This window comes from Nycticebus coucang, chromosome X (assembly GCF_027406575.1).
Source record: "Nycticebus coucang isolate mNycCou1 chromosome X, mNycCou1.pri, whole genome shotgun sequence".
Classification (NCBI taxonomy): Eukaryota; Metazoa; Chordata; class Mammalia; order Primates; family Lorisidae; genus Nycticebus; species Nycticebus coucang.
In genome coordinates, this window is record NC_069804.1 from 4,835,517 (window position 1) to 4,857,279 (window position 21,763).

The 21,763-nt window shown below is 41.6% G+C and overlaps 1 protein-coding gene across 12 annotated transcripts in view; it reads right to left on the bottom strand.

Moving 5' to 3' along the window:
- The window catches only part of NLGN4X (neuroligin 4 X-linked), a 363,400-nt gene that overhangs the window by 299,544 nt on the left and 42,093 nt on the right, over positions 1–21,763 (bottom strand). Inside the window, exon 5 of one of the 12 annotated variants that reach the window (XM_053580975.1) lies at positions 13,497–13,626. The exons of the other annotated variants lie outside the window; for them this stretch is intronic. The gene's annotated coding sequence lies outside the window, so the exon portion shown is untranslated. The remainder of the gene's footprint in view (positions 1–13,496; positions 13,627–21,763) is intronic. 12 annotated transcript variants of the gene reach the window in all.

The window sequence follows — 21,763 nt, forward strand, 5'->3', positions numbered from 1 at the left end:
TTTTATCAAATCCTCCCAAGCCTTCCTGGGCATCTTTTTTTTATTGGTGACCCTGGGTGGAACTTGAAACCAGTTCAGCTAAGTTTCCCTGGAAGCCACAGCTGTGCACACAACCCAGGAAAAAGAGGAATTCTGGGGCTTCTCTCACCTGGGAAGTCTAAACGTCTGTCTATGCCCCTTGCTTAGAGGTGGAGACATGGTCTCTCTCCCAGACCTGCTGGGCAACCACATGGACCATCTCTCTCTGAACCAAAGCCACTTAAAATGGCAAAGACAGGGGCGGCGCCTGTAGCCCAAGGATTAGGGCACCGGCCCCATATACCAGAGGTGGTGGGCTCAAACCCGGTCCCAGCCGAAAACTTCAAAAAAAAAAATAAATAAATAAAATAAAACGGCAAAGACAGACATGTCTCTCTAATCGCAAATATATAGAAAACTGTGGTGCACGTGTATTTTCATGTGAAATTCTTCAGATTAAAGGGGGAGGGCGACTCCTCAGAAGAAGTGAGGCTTAATTAATTCAACGTGGATGACATATGCCCAGAGGGAGCCTCTGCAGAAAAATTCCAGGCAGGAACAGAGTCCACAGAGGCATTGAAAACCCTTCCTTTTCTCTTTTTCCATGGTATCCATACCCTGTGTCCCATGTCCAAAAGAAAACGTGAGGATAGGCTCTGTGTTATGTAACCTCTCGTGTAAATTCACCGCAAGTGACAAAATCTTCCCTTCCGAAACTCAAAAAGAACAAACCCTTGTCTCTCTGTTCTGACTCTGTCACCTGAACCATGTCCCTTTGAAATCTCAAACCACCCTATTGCTTTTCTTAAATACAGGCGTGGGAAGGCTTCTTTCTCTTTGTCACCCTTTTCTGTACAGATAAGAATATAAAAGGGTTGATCTTTCTTTTTTTTCCTCACAACAGTAATCTGATGTCACAGATTTTCTGCAATTAATGCTTTCCTTGGCTATTTTGAGACCTCCTATTAAGAGCTATTCTCTCTCTGGCCTATTCCTCTTAACCCAATTAAACCCAATTAAATCCTCTGCAAGGACTGTTCTATTTCCCCCATGGTTAATTATTCCTTAACAAGGCTGTTCTTCTCCGTCGGCCCACCCCAGACTGTGTAAGTTAGAGTGGGCTGCACACATGTACAAAATCCTGAGGTTAAATTATCATGGGGAAGATTCTCCTGAGTGGAAATCTACCGATACAAACATTGACACCTGAAGACGAATTTCTTCCTGCAACTTGAAGTATTGGAGCTCCATGAAGCTGAATAAATCAAGAGGGCTTTAATACAAAATGAAGCAAAACAAACAACAACAACAACAAAAAAAAAAAAAAAAACCAGGACGGTTTGTTTCCATCCTGTGTGCCCTTTGAATTAATCAGGTCATTAGGAAAAGATACTGAATTTCTGGAAGGCCAGATACTAATTCTCAAATAACTGGCTTAATATGCGCTAGCATAGAATCTACAGATCTGTTGTGTGTGTGTGTGTGTGTGTGTGTGAGGGAGGGAGAGAGAAGTCTCTTCTTTAAGTATTTTACATACTAGATTAAAATTACTAGCCATCTTCCAATGAGACCATCTTGATATTTCATTTTGTTTATTTCACAAATGAAGAGCTTTTAGCAAAACGCACTAAAGAACATCAAAAATTCATTAGCGTTAGCCAAGCATGGTGGCTCACGCCTGTAATCTTAGCATTCTGGGAGGCCGAGGCGGGTGGGTTACTTTAGCTCAGGAGTCTAAGACTACCTTGAACTAGAGCGAGACTCTGTCTCTACTAAAAATAGGAAAACTAACTGGGTATTGTGGCAGGAGCCCCTGCAGTCACAGCTACTCATGAGGCTGAGGCAGGAGGATCTCTTGAACCCAAAAGAGTGAGATTACTGTGAGTTATGATAACACCACAGCACTCTACCCAGGGAGACAGAATGAAATTCTATCTCCAGAAAAAAAAAATCATTTAGGTTTAAAGACATTCTAAGAGAGTAGACTAAGGACACCAAATCTCAGAAAACTTGCAGGAAAATCAGAAGGGGGTGGTATGGGGACATGTTCTCCGTCAGAGGTGGCCTTCCGGTGGGAAAACGATGGTTTTGCAGATCTGAGGCAAGGCTCCCCAAGGGAGGAGCTGACACAGGCAATCATTCCCAAGACAGAGGAGGGAGTGAATACATTCCACTGAAATCAATAATTTGAGAAATACACTCTAGGACAGCATTTCTCCACCTGTGGGTTGTGACCCCTTTTGAACAATGAAAATACAGGCGGCATTAGGAAGGTTGAGAACCACTGCCTAGGATAACATCATGTCATCCACCCGGCTGTAAATATCAGCACTGCACAGATTTGAGTTATCTCCCAGGATAAAAGGGAGTTCTGAAAAGTAAACGCTTTTGTAAGCCACTGGGCTTCTCACCTAATAACAGAGAGACACCAGCACCCTGGGAGACGGCGGCTGAGCACACCCATCCATCTGATGTTTATCGTGCAAGAAAGCACACGGGGAAAATGCAGAGTGTGCCAGCTACAGAGATGGAGAAAATGTTCTCTTCATCATCTCCAGGGCTTATTAGTATGAACTCAACCCTCTTCACTTCTGAAGCTTAGGAAGGGACAGATCCTAATGAAAGAAAATTTGGCTCCAACACAAGCATCCTTGACCAAAGAACAAGTTTCTAGAGCTGGTAATTACGTCCCCGGCCTGGGAGTGGAAAGGGCATTGCAGAATTAGACCAGAGGAATGCATCACGGTCCTCCAAGAAGCCACTTTAGGATAGGAAATGCAAGCTGAGAAAATTATATTTGATTCAACCTCATGTGTGTGCGATTACAGAAACGAGGCAAATCGGAACAATTAAACCGGAATGGTGCCATTGACCACGCACAATGGTCTTCCCAACACAGACAAAGGACCCCACAAAGAGAACATTTTGTGACTTCAGTTTGGGGAGGGGAGGGAATAAAAACAAAAAACAAAACCCAGAAAGCTTGAGAGGATTATGTCATTTTTAAGTGATGGCTAAAGCCTTTCTGTAAAAAGATAATTTTAAAAAAATGAGTGATAACGTCTGCACAATCTAAATCATTATAATTCATGTGTTTGTTACTGAAAGTGGAATATCTTTGTGAACGGAACCCTGGATGAGATGTTAAAGTATGAATTACAGCTACCTAGATCCACACTTCTCAACTCTGCTGTAGACCACAAACTCTAAAGAGAATTGAGAAAATCTAGCTAGACCACGTAGGTCAGAAGCCCCAGGTGAACACAGCACAGCCACCGGTATTTATTAAATTCTCCAGGCGACTCCAAAGGGCAAGTAAGTAGAAGAAATAGTGCTGTAGATGAGACTATTCACCTACACATGCCATGAAATCTTGGTCTTTTTTCGTTTAGACAAAGGAAAGCTTGCCTAAACTTTTCAGAGCCAACCCACTACAGTAGATCCTCCCAAAGCTGACCCTCTCTCTACACTGACCACCTGCTTCAGTCGACCTAATTTTCATTGACTGCACATGCACCACAGGTACAAGTCAGCACAGCAGGCCTAGTTTCTTTTGTTAACCACCTCCGTATGTTGACCAATTTGTTGCAGTCCGTTGGGTGGTCAACTTACAGCACATATGACCACCACACCAAATGGCAATTACTGCTCAGGATACAACCTGCCAGGGTCAGAGTCTCCAGAAGCAAACACTCTTAGAGCTTTTAGCTTTTCCTCCCAAAATGTGTCCCACCACACTTCTGATTTTTTTTTTTTTTTTTTTTTTTTGAGACTGAGTCTCAAGCTGTCGCCCTGGGTACAGTGCCATGGCATCACAGCTCACAGCAACCTCCAACTCCTGGGCTTAAGCGATTCTTTTGCCTCGGCCTCCCAAGCAGCTGGGATTACAGGCGCCCGCCACAACGCCGGGCCATTTTTTTTTTTTTTTTTTTTTTTTTGTTGCAGCCCTCCTTGTTGTTTGGCAGGCCCAGGACTGGATTCGAACCCACCAGCTCTGGTGTATGTGGCTGGCGCCTTAGCCACTTGAGCTACAGGCACCAAACCCTAAACGATATTTTATACTACTTTGTCTTGCTATGTTGTTTTTAGTGTTACCTATAAATTCTCTGTGGGTGACCAGCACCCTGTTTGACTCCTCTTTCTTCCAGTTAGTTACCACACTGTTTTGGCTATATCGTTATTCAGTATTTTTATTTATTATGTATTTCAGATTAATATGAGGGTACAAACAATTACATTACAATGCTCACATTTGTTAGGTACAATCCCTGTTGTAGTTCTGCCAGGAAATTTGCCATATGCCCTTACATTGTGCCCATTAGGTGGGAGTACACCCATCCCCTCCCTCCGTCCCTCTCCTCCCCTTCTCCCTGTCCCCCACCCCAACTTGATTGAGTTTTTTCTCTTGTGTGGGTTTGTATCAGATCATCTACTGGCTTCATATTAGTATTGAGTACATTGGATACTTGCTTCCCCATTCTCGTGATACTTTACTAAGAAGAATATGTTTCAACTCCATCCAGGTGAATACAAAAGATGTAAAGTCTCCATCTTTTCTTATGACTGAATACTATTCCATGGTGTACATAGATCGCAGTTCATTATCTGGCGTGATGGGCATATTCAGTATTCTTATTGTAAGTGTGCTATGAACGATCCCTCCCGAACCAAGCACTGCATTCTCATTTAAGCCCCTTTATTGAATAACTTTCGGTTTCATACAGAGACCACAACTGAATCACGTTCTGATTGTCCCACTTTCTGGGTGTCTTTGGTCAGTTTTTCTAAATGTTCCAAGAGAACTAAAGCCTACTTCAGTACTTTTTCTGCACAGTCACATGTTTCATGTCCTTCTCTTTAAATTTTTTCCTTTAAGTCTCACCACTTAGGCTTCCAGCTGTCCCACCTGCAGCCAGAGCTAATTTGGGACCTGCATTCTCTGAGCTCTCTTCCAACCAGGCCCCCTTGGGTCCCCTGTCTTTCCATTTGTACTTTATCTTGCTGTTTGCAGGAACACAAAATTACATACAGATTTCTTTTTTTTTTTTTTTTTTTTTGTGGCTTTTGGCTGGGGCTGGGTTTGAACCCACCACCTCCGGCATATGGGACTGGCGCCCTACTCCTTGAGCCACAGGCACCACCCTTACATACAGATTTCTAAGAAAGGGTGTGTAAAAGGAAAACCTTTTGAAATGGTATGTGAGAGTGAAAATGTCTGAACTCTGCAAGCACGCTGATAGTTTGTTTGGTCCAAGAGAGTTCTATGTAGTAAATTTATTTTTTTTCTCAGAATGACGAATGATTCTGTCTTTTCACCTTTGAAAAGGATGTGAAGGGTTCTATGACATTCTGAAGTCTGAATTATTTATAGTTTCTTCTTATTTTTTATTTTCCCTTTGCCTGCCAAGTACTTTCTGTTCTTCTAAAATTTCATAGCAATGTGCTTTTACATGAGGGTCCTTTCATTTACTGTGATGAACCCAGTGCACTCCAGAAGCCCGGAAACTTATATCCCTCAATACTGAGAATATTTTCAGAATTATTTGTGTGTCATTTTTGTTTCCTTGTATTCCACGTCATCATCCTTTTCTGGAAATGCTATTTGGATGTCAGATTCCTGGATTAAGCCTCCATATTCTTTCCTTTCCTTTTTTCTTCCCCTGAGCCAGGTTGATCCAGGGGAGATAGCATCATCTTTGTTTTCCAATTCTATTTTTAAAATTTGGCTATTATGCTACATTTTTATAGAATTCCTATCCTTTTTTATAGGTCAATATTTTAACATACCTCCTATAAACTGCTACAGATTAGAGGGTTTTTTTTTTTTACCTATACACATGTTAATTAGGTTTCCATTTTTTTGCCTTCGCAAAATTAAAAAGACTTAAAATTTAATAACAATTACACTGTTTAAGATAAGGACTAGACACAAAAACCTTATAAAGAACGATTCAACATAAATACATTCAGAAAAGGAATCAGACAATTGCTACATCAAAATATTAAGCAATAATAATAATAATAATGATGATGATGCAAAGAAAGTAACATTCACATTGTCAAATAAGAGTATGTCTATTATAGAATGCTTTGACTCTGAGGTTCAGTATGGGTTTCTTTTTTTTCACGTATTTTTAGTTGGTGCTGTATGTGCTACCTCTGGATAACTATTTTTTTTTCCCAATCTTTTAAAGAGTCTCTTATTGGAAGCTTCTCTAGAATTTCTAGGATATAATACTGTCATTTATCTTTTAAGAATAAGTTGTATAGGCAGGCAGGTGAAAGCTTTGTACAGTAAACGAGAAGTTTATTTGAATGACCTTCAAATGTCATTTACAGAACTCTTTTTTTTTTTCTACCAGTCCACTTTACTAAGAAAGGAGCATTCTAGAGGATATATACTTGTAAAATGCCAGACACTATATTCAAAATTCCAGATGTTCTCATGCTGTTTTATATTTTATAAAAATATATCAGCAATATATAACACTCTCCATATCCTCAAAGTTGCAAACAAGAACTCAATCGTTTACCTTAAACAGTGTGGGATTAACTTTCCAATTTTAGGATTAGATGGACAGAAAATCAAATCCCAGAGATTTTCCCCAGAAAGGGAGCTTAGGCAGAGAAAGGTTGCAACGATGTAAAAACATTTACATATAGAAATAAAACAGAGGGTGATAGGAGAGCAGATGTAATTTTCTTTATCACCAGTTTTATACATTTATACATTTGTCTAAGCTTTCAAAGATGTTCCATACTCATTATCTTGTTCAAAGGGAGACTAGATCTTTGCTATTAAGACGTGTATGTTTTACAAATATAAATCTCCATAAGTTTGTGCTGCCCAAAGCACGCATGCCAGTTGGCTGGTCTGCAGAGAAATAGGCTATTCCGTGTACCTCCTTCCTGCAAATTCTTGCTATTCTAAAAATAGCTCTGATTAATCCCTTTGGCAAACACATTTCCACTGTCTTGGGATGAATTGTTTTGCTAAGTACAATCTCATGCCCAACACATATGTCTATTTTAGAATTCAAGAGGTGTAGGGCAAGATGGCTTAAATAGAGACTTTGGTTGTTCACCAGATCATTTCAGAAAGAGGGGAAAGTTTCAGATAAAAACAAACCAAAACAGAAACAAAATATAGCTGAGGTGTAATTCTGAAGGAAGAGTGCCAGAACCTCCCAGAGATTCCAAGGAAAGAAGAGGCAGAGAACAAGGGGGAGGACCCTATCGGCAGAGATCAATCCCGGAGAAATACGGAGCTACACGGATAGCTGAGGCTTTTTTTTTTTTTTTTTTTTTTTTTGTGGTTTTTGGCCGGGGCTGGGTTTGAACCCGCCACCTCCGGCATATGGGACCAGCGCCCTACTCCTTGAGCCACAGGCGCCGCCCAGATAGCTGAGGCTTTTGTTTCTCCTTCCCTCGCACCTGTGTGAGGCTGCGGTCAATAGCCTCCTGAGCTGCTGCCAGGTTTCTCTTCCCTCATAAACCCCAAAGCTGCTGCTCCCGTGAACAGAGAGCTTCTTGAAAGTCTGCCAGCACCGTCAGGGCCGCTCCTGAGCACCACAGACATGAGCGGAGCTGGTGAATTCCCTACTGCTGATCTGTGTACTTTGGTCCTCCCCAAGGAGCTAAAGCTCCTCAGTTTTAAGGTCACTGGTCTCCTTACAAACATCTTCCAAGTCCGGCCCAGACTATAGTGTTTTAGAATCCAAGAAACGTGGGTTCTTTCCTTTCATGGGATATAATAAATAAACAAGTATTTATATCCCCCAGAAATCAGCATTATTTTGGAGGCAATAATTACATGCCAACAGGGTTCCAAGTTGAACACATGATTTTTCTCAATTCCTCCATAATGCCATTTCATGGGAGAGATGACTCTGTTCCTATTTTATCAGGCAGAAAACAGATCCTCTAAGAAGACAAGACCTGTTCAAGGAGTTGGTGCCCATATTCAAACCACAAAAAATACATATTTATATATGGATTCATGCTTATACATATATACAGGTGCCCTTGACCTAGGATGGGGTTACATCTGATAAACCCATGGTGAGTTGAAAATATCCAAAAACAGAGATGCACATGTTGGGAGCCAACATTATAACATGGCGTAGCCTACTTCAAATGTGCTCAGCACACTCCGATTAGCCTGCAGCAGCCTTCATATAACACAAAGCCTATTTCATAATACAGTGTTGAGTATCTCATCTAATTTATTGAATATTGTATTGAAAGCAAAAAACACATTGATCATATGGGTACTTGAAATACAATTTCTACTGATTGTGGATAGGTTTCACACCATCATAAAGTTTAAAAATCATCTGATAAATCTTCGTTAAATTAGGGACTTGGTATGTATGTGAATATATATATATGTGTGTGTGTGTATATATATAATTTTTTTTTTTTTGCAGTTTTTGGCCGGGGCTGGATTTGAACCTGCCATCTCTGGCATATGGGGCCAGGGCCCTACTCCTTTCAGCCACAGGCGCCACCCTGTATGTATACATATATATACATATGCGTGTGTGTGTGTGTGTGTGTGTATATATATATATATATATATACTCATGTCCCCACCAAAGCTTGAGCTCTTAAACCCCAGTATACAAAGTCTCTTACCAGTGTTGTGCTAATCCACATAGTAGAGCTGAAACAACTAAACCATAAAATCTCTCAATGTTAACTAAGCTTTAAATTTCTTATGCCTCTTAGCACTCTTTTTTTTCTTTCTTTTCTTTTTTTTTTTTTTTTTTTTTTGCAGGTTTTGGCCAGGGCAGGTTTGAACTGGCAACCTCCAGCACATGGGGCCAGCACCCTACTCCTTTGAGCCACAGGCGCCGGCCCCCTTAGCACTCTTTAAAGAATATTTGACTGCATTTATTAAGAAAAAACATTTGTGATTTTAAATTGATACCATTGTACTTTGAGTGCTTCAACTACATCAGCAAAACTACCTATTTTTCATAAGTCACAGTCTTCAAGACAGAAAGTACAACTGAGTTGATTCCTATCGGCTTTGGAAATATTATTTACAAGATTACGTAACAATAAACTCATTTATGAAGCACTAATGAGATGAAAGTGTTTGCTGCCCTGCCGGAGAGCTTCCTGATGAATCTTGAGCAAATCATGACTCGTACATCTTGAGTTTGGATAATTACTTAGCCTCTTTCCTCTGACAACTCACATAAAATTTCAAAGTCTCAAAGAAAGAGAGAGAAAAAAAGGACATTCTGCAAATTCAGATTTTGAGGAAGCTGAAATAATTCCACAAAAAACCTGACTCCAAAATGGTTCGGACCAGTTTAATGTTTTGGTATAATATTATTTCAATGTCCATTATTATCAGCTTTGGTCTATTTTTCTCCCAATTCCTACGCAATACTTTGCATCTGCTGCTTCCTACCAAAACCGAGTAGGCGCCTACTGAATTTCGATTCACAAGGATCTAAGGTGAAGATCTCCACCCTAGCCCAGTCCCACACCCCACACAACACTGCATCCCCAGGAAGCATAAGCTCCTCATTGTAACTGGCTCTACCACTTAGAAGCCCAACAACCTTGAGTACATTATATAAATGTCATTGTTCAGTTTTCTCAGCTGCAAAATGATGATAACCAATGTATAGCAGGCAGAGATGCCCATGGATTGACCAGCGTAACTCTCTGACCTTACATGCAAAAGGGGAATGGAGGTGGCAGATTGAATAAAAGTTGCTAATCAGCAAACCCTGAGACATGAAAGAGGGGGTCGGAAATGAGAGGTGACCAGAGAGATGGAAGACTGAGAAAGACTCAGCCTACAGATGGAGGAGAGCCTTGAGCCAAGGAGAGCAGGCAGCCTCCAGAGGATGAATAAGGACTTCATCCCCGAGATCCTCCAGAGGATTATAGCCCTGTGGACACACTGGCGTTAGCTTCCTAAGACTGATTTTGAACTTCTGTGTAGTAGACCATATAACTCAAGGAAAGATGAGTTAAACTGTGAACATTCTGTAAACACCTGTCACAGCTCAGTAATATAACGCCTTGGTGATAAGGGCACGGGGAAGGGATTTGGCTCTCCTGAACACAAGAGCATAAGAATACAAAGACGAGAACATAAGTACGTGGCATTTTTCCACACCTGTGGTGCAAATAGCCACAGGATCACTTCTGTAAGTAGCTGCAGAAGTTAGTCCAGGTTCATTCATTCATTCATTCTCTCAGGGACTCACTCACTCTAACTCTTTCGTTCTTCCTGCTCGGGAGGGTGCCTGCCCGGCGCCCTTCTATGAACTGCTAAGATTTGCTTTCCTACTAAGACTGTTTCTCTCCTTCAAAGAACATGTCTCTCTCTCTCTCTCTCTCTCTCTCTCTCTCTCTCTCTCTCTCTCTCTCTCCTGGCTAAGACGAATTGCCGTCTGGCACCTAAGGGTAGTTGATCCCAAGCAAGGTAGCACAGCGGTCTGTGTCTGGACAGTTAGAGAGGCTGGGGCCGAAGACCTGGCCAGTCCAGGGCCCTGAAGCTTCTGAACATAGAACTGCAGGGTAACACATGTGGGTTGTGTTCGGCCACCAAGTTCATGGTCCTGTGTTGTAGCAATAGTGACAGTAAACCATTTCTAATGGTAACTACTTAATAGTGATTGAGCCCAATAAGGTAATATATAAAAACTATTTGGAACAAAGGAAAAGTCACGTAACTGACAACCTGTATTACTAGGGCTTGAAAACCCAAGGAGATGACTCTGAATTCGGGAGGCAAATTGGTAGGGTAGCAAAGTGAAAGGATAAATATTAGGCTGTGCATAGTGATATTTGGAGGAAAAGAACTCTCCTTATAGGATGCATTTAAATAATATCCTATTTGGTTGACCACTGTTAATTACATGAACAGTGTATCTTGATGGGGGTATTTATTTCCTACATGAAATGGTCAAGATTTATTTATCATTCTAGTGAACTGGCAAATAACAGCACACAAAATCATGTGTTTTGAAGACGGAAGATTTAATATTGATAGCCCGGGCTTTAGATGTTCTTGAGAAACACCAGGAGGCATCAATAAAGTTCACAATCCAGCATTCAAAGATGGAACTAGGCTAGGGAGAGAACACAGGTGGCTGGGTGGAGCTGAGAACTTCTCATCTCTTTCCTCTCCCTTGTATGGTCTGAAGGTTATGTCCCCACACCCAAATTCATACAAGGAAATCTCAGCGCCTAATGTAATAGTATTAGGAAATGGGGCCTTTGGGAAGTGATGAGGTCATGTGGGTGGAGCCTCATGGATAGGATTAGGGTCCTTATAAAAGGGATCCAGAAAGCTCCCTCGCCCCTTCCACCATGTGAGGACACAGTGAGAAAGCACCATCTATGAACCAGGAGCTGAGTCCCCACCACTCACAGCATCTGCCACGCTGGGATCTTCAGCCTCCAGAGCTGTGAGCAATAAGTATGTGTTGTTTGCAAGCCTCAGCATCCTTATAAAAGGGACCCCAGAGAGCTCCCTTGCCCCTTCCACCATGTGAGGACACAGTGAGAAGGCGCCATCTATGAACCAGGAGCTGAGTCCCCACCACTCACAGCATCTGCCATCCCAGGATCTCTAGACTCCAGAACTCTTAATAATAAATACCTGTCGTACCTAAGCTGATCTGTCTAAAGTATTTTGTTATAGCAGCTCAAAGGGATTAGAATGCTCCCTAGGTGATCTCTAGCATTATTAAGCCCTCCAGAACCCCCTGAGACGAAACACAAATAGCCATCATTTGGTGAAACAGATGTTGAAAACCTGTGATGCCCCAAAACATGGGTAGCATCGAGATGACCATATATCACAACACAGGTAGTTCATTTAGTAGTTATATCAATTATGTAAGGAAATGTAATGCAATTAAATGCAATCACCTCTAGCCACTGACTTTGGACAGTGGACTAAATTGTGCTTTGATCTGAGGAGAAGTCAACACCCTGTCTGCTTTCATCTATTGATTTTGTCACTCTAAACTTCTTGAGGGAAGGTTCCATGATGAGAATTTTGTACTCATTGGTCCAGACAACCCCTGGAAAGCAGCCCACAGTGATTTTCCAGTAACCACTTCACCTCCTCCCACTTCAGTTTATAACCCTGGAAAGGGGAGCAGGAGATGTCTGTCTAACCTGTTCTCAGAAAAATAAAAAAAATGTAGCCATGACTACAAAAAGAAGTTTGACAACTGCAAAGCCACAACTTCATGTATGATTATTTTAGTGGGCACTGAATATTTCATCAAGTTTTTTTAATATTGTAGTGTAGTGAGACCCATCATTATAACCAATGTGCAAATCTTACAGCACGGTCCAAAAGAGCATGCGAAAAAATGCCTCCTTCGTTGGCTCATTCTACAGGTAAAATACAAAAATGCAGACCGTATATTAATCATTTTAGGTAGGGGTGTGTGCGTGTGATGCAAGCTTACATGTATAAGAGGGGTGACCCTGCCATAGTTTATGAAACTATTAACTTCAATGCAAGCTTTTGAAGGACTGAACCCAAAGAGCTCCTATCTACTAATAATTGAAAAACCCAATCTGCTGATTTGAAACACCAGGGTGAGGAATATAGTAAGGAATATTAAGGAATATTTTGTTCACATAGTCGGGGAGGAAAAGAACAAGGCATCAGGTCATGTTGTCTTAACATCAAGATCACTCTAGATGCCCAGGGTTGGAGTTTCTTGCCAAGTCAACCAGCTCCAGAGAATGTCTGGGGCTTTGAGTTAAGTCATTTTTAAAAATAATATAGGTTAAAATTTGGAAAAATTGTGTAATTTTTCTGGCATTCCTAAGAGGAGGGACTCTTAAGTATCAGAATTTCATGATGTGTTGTGGGTGTCTGGATCTGGTAAGACGATGAGCTTGTGGTCAAGTTTGATGCTCTGATTTGGTCCATGTGGAGTTCACCCACCACATTATATGGCTGTCTTAGATTTTGGTTTTCACACTAGTGACTAGTTGCCACCTGCAGATGAATCTCTCACGCTCAGGAGTTGGAGGGAGCGAGTAGTCCTCTCTCAAGACAAGGAGACAATTCCAAAGTTATATGTGCACCACTAAGAACAGGGGGCAACTGACTTGCCAAAGGAGGATGGAGAAGCAGCTGGCTCATTCTCAGCCTGTGTGGCTGTGACGTGGGGTCTCCTACACTTTGTTCCTTCCTAATAATATTTGCTTATTCTTTCCTGTCCTCTAACGATGATGACGTTGAAGGCAGGAGTAACACAAAACCAGTAGCCTCCTTTTCACCACACCTAGTAAACCACTAATCAATGAATGCAGTGTCACTGAAATGTCTTCACATTTTAGTAAATTCAGTTTGCTCAGCTGTAGAAAATCAAATGTGTGATGTTAGTCAATCTGCTCGATTTGGAAAATCTTGAGAACAAGAAAAATAAGAGAGAACAAAAGATCCGCATGAATTTTCATGCAGGAGAACTCACCTAAATCTTTCTTAGAATGCTACCACAAAATACAAATGAAGATTAAAATGTTCAAATGCAATGCCGACTAGGAGAGTTTACCGCGGGGTAACTAGCCTTGGAAGCACGTGTCTGGAAAACAGCGGCAGAACTGTTCTAAGAAAAAAAAAAAACATTTGGCTATGCTTTTTCTTAAAATATGTATATTTTATTTATACATGTGAAATCAGAGTTGTTATAAACTCCAGTTAAGCCATTCTCCATGTGACTTTCAGAAGATCTAAACTGCTGACGGCATTTTTTTTTTTAATGTTAACTTTCATTTCTTGATTTTAGTTTCAAAGCCTTCCTCTTTAGCATCTTCCCCGGAGCAGAGTCATATCTACCGGTGCAAGGTTATCTGTTCATTTCCAACGCCCTGCCCTACATTTTTTTTTTCTTTAAGTAAAGCACAGGTAACGAATTCTTCAGGGGAAAACAATATTGTGTTAGGAGGCACCGATATTTTGCTTCTCTCCCTCCAAGCAACAGCAGCTCTAAGTCTCTGTGCTTAGGACGGTTCTTAATTTTCACCTCGCCTGGTGCATCAAGAACGTTGATGTGTGCAACTCAGATCCCAGCTCAGATCACCAGCAACACTAGACCTGCTTTGATAAGTGTGCGTGCAGATGTAAATAAATTTTAGAGCATGGTACAAAGAACCCTCCAGCATTTAACGGATTCTTTGGTAATGCATTACCCTGCAACTATAATCTGTTATGCTCAAATATAAGCTATTATCCTTTAAAACATTAAATCTATGCACCCACATGTGCGCACTACGGAACTCCCAGGAATAAATAGACTTTTAGCAGACTGCAAAGGAGTTAGACTGTGTCTAAACACACAGCAGACAGACTGCAAAGGAGTGAGACTGTATCTAAACACACAGTCCTCATCACCATTTTACTGCAACATTAACCCAATATGTAATATTTTGACTGCATGAGTTTTTTTGTTTTGAGACAGAGTCTCGCTATGTAGCCCTGGGTAGAGTGCCGTGGCATCACAGCTCACAGCAACCTCAAACTCTTGGGTTTAAGCGATTCTCTTGTCTCAGTCTCCCAAGTAGCTAGGACTCTACGTGCCCACCACAATGCCCTGCTATTTTTTGGTTGTAGTTGTCATTGTTGTTTGGCAGGCCCAGGCTGGGTTCCAACCCGCCAGCTCCAATGTATGTGGCTGGCACCCTAGCTGCTGAGCTTCAGGCAACGAGCCAACTGAGTGAATTTTTTAGTCCGCTTTTCTGTTTTCTGGTGCTTATGAGAAAATGCCTGAAGCTGAGCAATTGACAAAGAAAAGGAATTTATTTCTGACAGTTATGAGGCCTGAGAGGTCCACGGTCAGGGGGCCACATCTGGTGAGGGCCTTTTAGCTGGTGGGGAGTCCTGAGGTGGGGAAGGGTATCACAAGGAGAAGGGGCTGAGGGTACAAACGTGCTAACTGAGGTCTCTCTTGTTATAAAGCCACCAGTTCCCCTGTCATGATAACCCATTAATCCGTTAACCTATTAAGCCATTAATCCTTTAACACATTAATCCATTAATCCTTGAATTGATTAATCCATTCATGAAGAAGCCCTTTTAAGCCATCACCTCTCAAGGCCCCACCTGTTGAGTTCCACCACATTGGGGAATTGAGTTTCTACATAAATTTTCAAAAGGACTTTCAAAACATGGCAATGGGACGCAGTGTTAGACAAAATAGTACTTGCCCTAAAACGAGGCATTTCCTGTATCCAGGAGACTCTTTAGTCTGGTAGAGAAGTAGGATGTGTAAGTTCCTAATAGAGGAGGCAGTATTTATCATGAGGGTGTCTTCCTGGATGTGTGGTCTGACAATGAAGTTCACAAACTCTCCCTACAGTAAGTCATACGTACCTCCATGCTGAGTATCACTACGGCCAAAGTATTGCCCTTGGGAAGCTGTGCACTGAGGCCAGAGCCTAACCCACCTATCAACGCAATTATTCCTTGTGCCTGGGGCACAGGGTATGTGGAAAGATGTCACGAACGGGGCAGAGAAAAGGAAATTTAGGGCCAAATCACCCGAGGCCACTCCGGGGGCCACCAGTCTTTGCTCACACATGTGACATCCTCCAGACACACCTTCCATCCAATACAGAAGTGGGGACAGGATTCCCCAGAGGGGGTGGGACAAAGAAGGAAGGGGAGGAGAGACGTTGGGAGTGGATGACAACCGGAAGGGGACAGAGAAGCTGCCACCCCAGTGAGGAAGAGGGGAATGGGGGTGTGGTCAGAAGGGTTGTATAAAGCACCCCAGGAAAGGTGTCAGACGTGGTAGATGTCACCCAAGAGAACACCTCAGAGGCAGCTGCTGAGACTTAAACCACAAGCTGGCAGCATCCTGAAGCTCACTGCTGCGCAGCCCACGTCTTAATCCCACAGCCCGTGAACGTGTGGCCTTCCAAGGCCAAGGCACTTGGCAGCTGCGATGACGTGAAGGATCTTGAGATGAGATGATCCCGGATTACATGGGTAAGCCCCAGGGAGTGACAAAAGCCCTTGGAAGCGGAAGGCAGGAGGGTCAGCCTTGGAGAAGGAGGTGGGAGCTGCAGCAACAGTGAAGGAAGGCAGCAGCCGCTTTGCTTGGAAGGGGTCGGGGGAAGGAGTCTCCCCGAGAGCTTCCAGAATGAAGCCACCCTGACGATCGTTTGGCTTCAGCACCGCAGAATTCGCTTCTGAATTGGTCTGAAGGTGAGGCTTCAGAACTGTTGATGCCTGCTGTTCACACCACCAGTCTGAGGGCCTGTGTTAGAGCTGGGGAAATTAGCTCACTGAGGAAGAAGCGGGGAATAAGGAAAACCAATTGGGTGCCAGGATGCCTTCAGGACGCTAGCAGAGAACTAGGCAGGAGGGACGGGTTGGAGCTGCAGGAGGAAGAGGACAGCGCTGCAGGACAGTCTGCAGATGCGGAGGACGGACGCTGCCTTCGCAAATACAGAAGCCAGAAATCAGAAAGAAATCAAGAAATGGAGAACATTTGCGGCAAAAGCACGTACTATTAGACTAGTGTTTTTCAACTTTATCTCACAGCACACTTGAACCTATAGTAAAACCTCCACGGCACTCTTAAATTATGTTGATTAATAAAAGAGTAAAAAGAAAAACAATATACATACTTGTGCTTTGAACGTCTTTTGAAAATGATTTAACTAATGATCTTCAAGAATGTGTATGGCACACCTAAGATCCTCTCATGGCACACCAGTTTAAAAAAAACACTATGCTAGGGACAGCGCCTGTGGCTCAAAGGAGTGGCGCTGGCCCCATATGCCAGAGGTGGCGGGTTCAAACCCAGCCCCAGCCAAAAAAAACTGCAGAAAAACAAAACAAAACAAACAAACAAAAAAAATCACAATGTTAGAGGCACAGTTTGCTTCCTAAGACTGGAAAAGACAAATCATTTTGAAAGTTCCTTCCAAAGGGGTTGAACCACTTAAAGATAAAATAAGTACAGCATTTCAACATTTTTCTGAGAGGTAAGATGAACAAACTGATGTTCAAGTACACAAAAAAACAAAATGGCATCTCTGTTGAAAATGACCTCAAATGTTATCTGGTCACATTGAACGGTAATGAGATTGAGTTAAATGTTTGCTTTTATCAGTTAGATTATAGTGGAATATTCCAGGAATTCCAATGGGCACAGTGCTATTTCACTCTTTTAAATTTGGGGGGTGGGTGGGTAACAGTTGATCCCACATCCTTTCAGAGACCTCACCACAGAAATGGTAATGATTTTAAAACAGCCCCAAAAGTTGAGTGCAGGCAAAATACTTTCAGGACTGTGGCTGGATATGATTTAAGCAAAATGTCTAAACTATCATGTGATATCCAAGTCTAAAATAACAAATGACAGTTATTTCCTTTCAGCTCCTAAACTGATTTTTGAGCAAGTGATCGGTTCAAACATTGAAAAATATAACCTATGATGACATATCCAAAGAAATAAATTAATCTACATTTTTAATTAGTTAATAATTATAAAATGCTAAATGCCAATACCAGCAAGTGGCAATAATCAAAAGAACACCCTTTATAAAATTTAAAATTTGCAGCTGACCAATTTTCCATTTTAAAGTTTACCTTTGTGATTAATCTTCAACTGTGGAAAGGTATTAAGAACACATATCCCTCGCCATAGTACGGTTTTCTCTGCACCCACCTATTGCCATTTGATTTTTATCTTGCCAGATTTAATTTGTGAACCGTGTTCCCCAAATAGCATAATTTGGACAAGACAGTTAATTACCATTAAAAGGACAAGTGAGAGACAGCATTCCCTAAGGAAGGTTTAAATTTTCTAAGGAATAGAGAAGAAAATATAGCAGCTAAAATAGTAGTCCATTTAGAAGACTTAATTACAGGTAAGTCAATGCTAAATCATTTATATTCTTCTGTGCATAGATATGCAACCAGAAAAGAAAATGTTCTGGGAGGAAAAATCTCTTAGAATCCACGTTTAATTGCCTCCAAGTTGCTGTTAGTTATTAAAAAACAAAAAGTCTATACAGCATTGCATTGATTTTTCAACTCCGCCCAGATTCACAAAATTCAAGAAAGAAAATAATACTTACTCATCCTCCTGTGAACATAAAATGCTGGGCTGGGCGAGGTACCTCACACCTGTAATCCTAGCACTCTGGGAGGCTGAGGCAAGGGGATTGCCTGAGCGTAGGAGTTTGAAACCAACCTGAGCTACAGCGACTCCAGCTCTAAAAAGCTGGGCATTGTGGTAAGTGCCTATAGCCCCCCGTTTACCAGGGAGACTGAAGCAAGAGGATCCCTTGAGCCCAAGAGTTTGAGGTTGCTGTGAGCTACGACACCACAGCGCTCTACCCAGGGTGACAGATTCATGTCAGGGAAAGAGGAACTGCTGTCCTTATCCTTAAAAGCAACAAACACTTGGGAACACAGTGGAAAGTCACAGCCTGAGCTGACACTGTGCGAAAGGAAGTACAGATGTAGTAAGGGGCATTTTAAGCAGAAGATCTTTAATTATCTGCATCTGAAGTAAATTGAGTTACTATTCACTGCAGGTGCACAGCATAAGAGTGTGATGGAGAATCACATGTCAGAGAAAGACAAAATAATGCCCTCCCCTACAGATATTAATTATTATCCATTTTGAGGGAGAATTCCCATGAAAAATAGAATCGAGGCACCTCCTGGTTTTAACCACACCAAAGGCACTTCATTAAAAAGTTTAGTGAGGCAGAAAGAAAATCCCAATAATTGCTTGCACTTAATCAAGCATTCTGTTCTAGATCATGAAAGAAACTGGGATGTGGAAACACCAGTCAGGACGGTTGTTTCTCCCAAGATTGCGCTGCATAATAATGGACCTTCGCCCAATGAGAGAACCACAACCAACCAGCAGAATCCATCATCTTGAATAGCTACACCAGCGTAGGTCAGCTGAAGCTCGTTTCTTCCATTGTTGAAGGCAATGGAATCTCTCCCTAGTGAATATAAATTTTACAAGTAAGATTTACAGGGCTTCCCAGAACCCACTTATCCAAGCATCCCAGATTCCAGGATTTAAACACCTGCTCCATTTTCAAGAGTTGCAGTAATACAGTTCCATTTAGGAAACTATGTATTTGATCTTTCAAAGATCAAATAAAGTTTGTGTGCAATTTCACATGAACTGTGTGTCCACTCATACTTTATTATTAATAATAATATATGATGTATTAGTTTAATAATTTACACACTGATGCATTACTTTCTTTTTCATTGTTTTGAGACAGGATTTCCCTCTGTTGTCCATGCTGGAGAGTTATAGCATTGGCCTCCCTCACACCAAACTCAAACTCCTGGGTTCCAGTAATCCTCCTGCCTCAGCCTCAGAATAGCTGGGACTATAGGCACCTGCTACAATGCCTGGCTAATTTTTCTATTATTACTAGAGATGGGGTCTCATTCTTTCTCAGGCTGTTTTTGAACTCCTGACCTCAAGGGATCCTCCTGCCTCAGCCTCCGAATAGCTGGAACTATAGACACATGCTACAATACCTGGCTAATTTTTCTATTATTACTAGAGATGGGGTCTCATTCTTTCTCAGGCTGTTTTTGAACTCCTGGCTTCCAGGGATCCTCCTGCCTCAGCCTCCCAGAGTGCTAGGATTACAGGCATGAGCCACTAGGCCCGCCTTGCATTAATTTCTAGATCCAAGATGTTCACCAAGACTTGCTCTGTGACCCCCTCAAGAATCATGCCATACCCTAAAAAAATGGATTGATGGGTTTTTTGTAAAGGATCAAATAATAAATATTTCGGGCATTGTAGGCCATGCAGACCCTGGGGCAATCATTCCATGATGACTCTGTCCTATAAAAGAACTATCCATGAAAATGGAATGCATTTGGTTGTGCTCTTAAAAACACAGGCTGCCCACAACACAGGCCATAGTTAACTCTCCCTAACGCAGAAGAACAGGTAGGTAACACTGTCATGGAAAACCAAGTTTATTTTTGCCTTTCAAAGATCAAATAAAATTAGGTTATGCATAAATAACTTCATATATAGTGTAAAATTATCTATTTGACTAGATAGACCTGCCCACCCCCCACCCGTCCCAAGCTTTTTCATTCTGAAAGAAAGCCTCCTGGCAGAAAAGAAGCATAAACTGAGGGGGAAAATGGGCAATAGAGTCTTGGTGCCAAGGAAACATGATGAGTCTGAGAAAAAGACGAGACGAGAAGTATAAAGAGGACTACGGACAAATATGTACATGGAAAACCACACTAGAGTGGAGAATGTTCCCTGAAAATCACTTTTAGAGTCTTCTATTTCACTGGTCAGTTAAGCCACTGCAAAAATACAAGCAACGCATACACTGTGCTCACCAACTTTTCCCGTGTTTAGAACTGATGTTTTGTAATAAAAGGAGCAAAAGACCTATTATTATTTGCTGTAAATGTACCATCTAATCGAACTTAAAAATAAAATTCACGAGAATTAAACTAACTGTATATCACTTCTATGAGTACTTGGCCTCTTTGTTAAAAGGCATGATGGTCTGTTTTCGCTAGAAATTGAAAGGAATGGATGCGATCTAACGCCACAGTCTTTAGTCGGAGCTACTTAAAAATTTATTTGCAGGTTGTTAAGTATGTGAAACAATGTTTGCTATTCAAACCTAATAATGAAAGAAAGATGAATGGGGAAAAAAATGGCTCTTGGAGCAGTTTCAAAGGTTTGGTACATCAAATACAGAGTATTCAAGCTCAAACCAGCACATTGTTTTTATCCCTGAAAGAAGTTGCTTCAGCATGGAGAGTTGGGCACTATCCATCCATTAACAAGTAAAAGCAGCCATGGGCGGTACCACATCCACCTGAGTTCCTTTGTAACCTGCAGCACCCTGGCCTTCCTCCCCACCTGATGTCAGAACCCAGGCACAGCTGCAGCCAGGAAGTGACATCAGGAGTGGGTGGGGTTAGGGTCCCAGATGAAGCCTCCAAGTAGCTTCTCTGAAATGATGGGGGACCACGGTCCTCACCAAGCAGCTTTCTTTCTTCTTTCCTGTGTTAAGCTTGGGTCTTTCTAGTCCCAAAGGACACTTTCCAGGTGTCATTGCCCATGGAAATCCCACCACCCCCACCCCTATGCTGTCTGTCCCTCATCTCTTGTGGCAGAAGCCATAAACCCACCTTCTAACATTTGTGGGGGAAATGGTCCCCCAGGAACAAAGGGACCAGACGATTGATTTCACAGGATAGGGAAACTCTTGACCTCCGAATGAAAAGCCAGTTGGCATAAAACCATCTTTCACTTAGAGCACAACAGAACAACAGAGATAAGGTTTATTTTAGTAAAATTAAAAAAAAAAATGAAGTAGGAAGAAATTTTAAATAATAAACAGAATAATATGTTTACTTTTATTTGATCAACAATGTATATAAGCTAAAAATATCCTTCCCATTTCTTTATTTACCAAACATGTATCAGTTTATTACTATGGGACTGAGACTTGTGACCAACTGGAAAAGAAAAGTAATAAAGAATGATTCGCCCATTTTTCTGGTGTTTTCATGTGTCTACTATAGCTTACATAAAAAGATTAAATCTTACAATGTTTGAAATTCCTATCAAATACCAATCTTTAAAGATAAATATTAAACCAAACTTTATTCTCCCCATGTCTGCACAACTATGCCCATTTGCTCTTTTACTGCTAATTAGTGAAATACTCTGATTAGTTTCCACATACCCTGAAG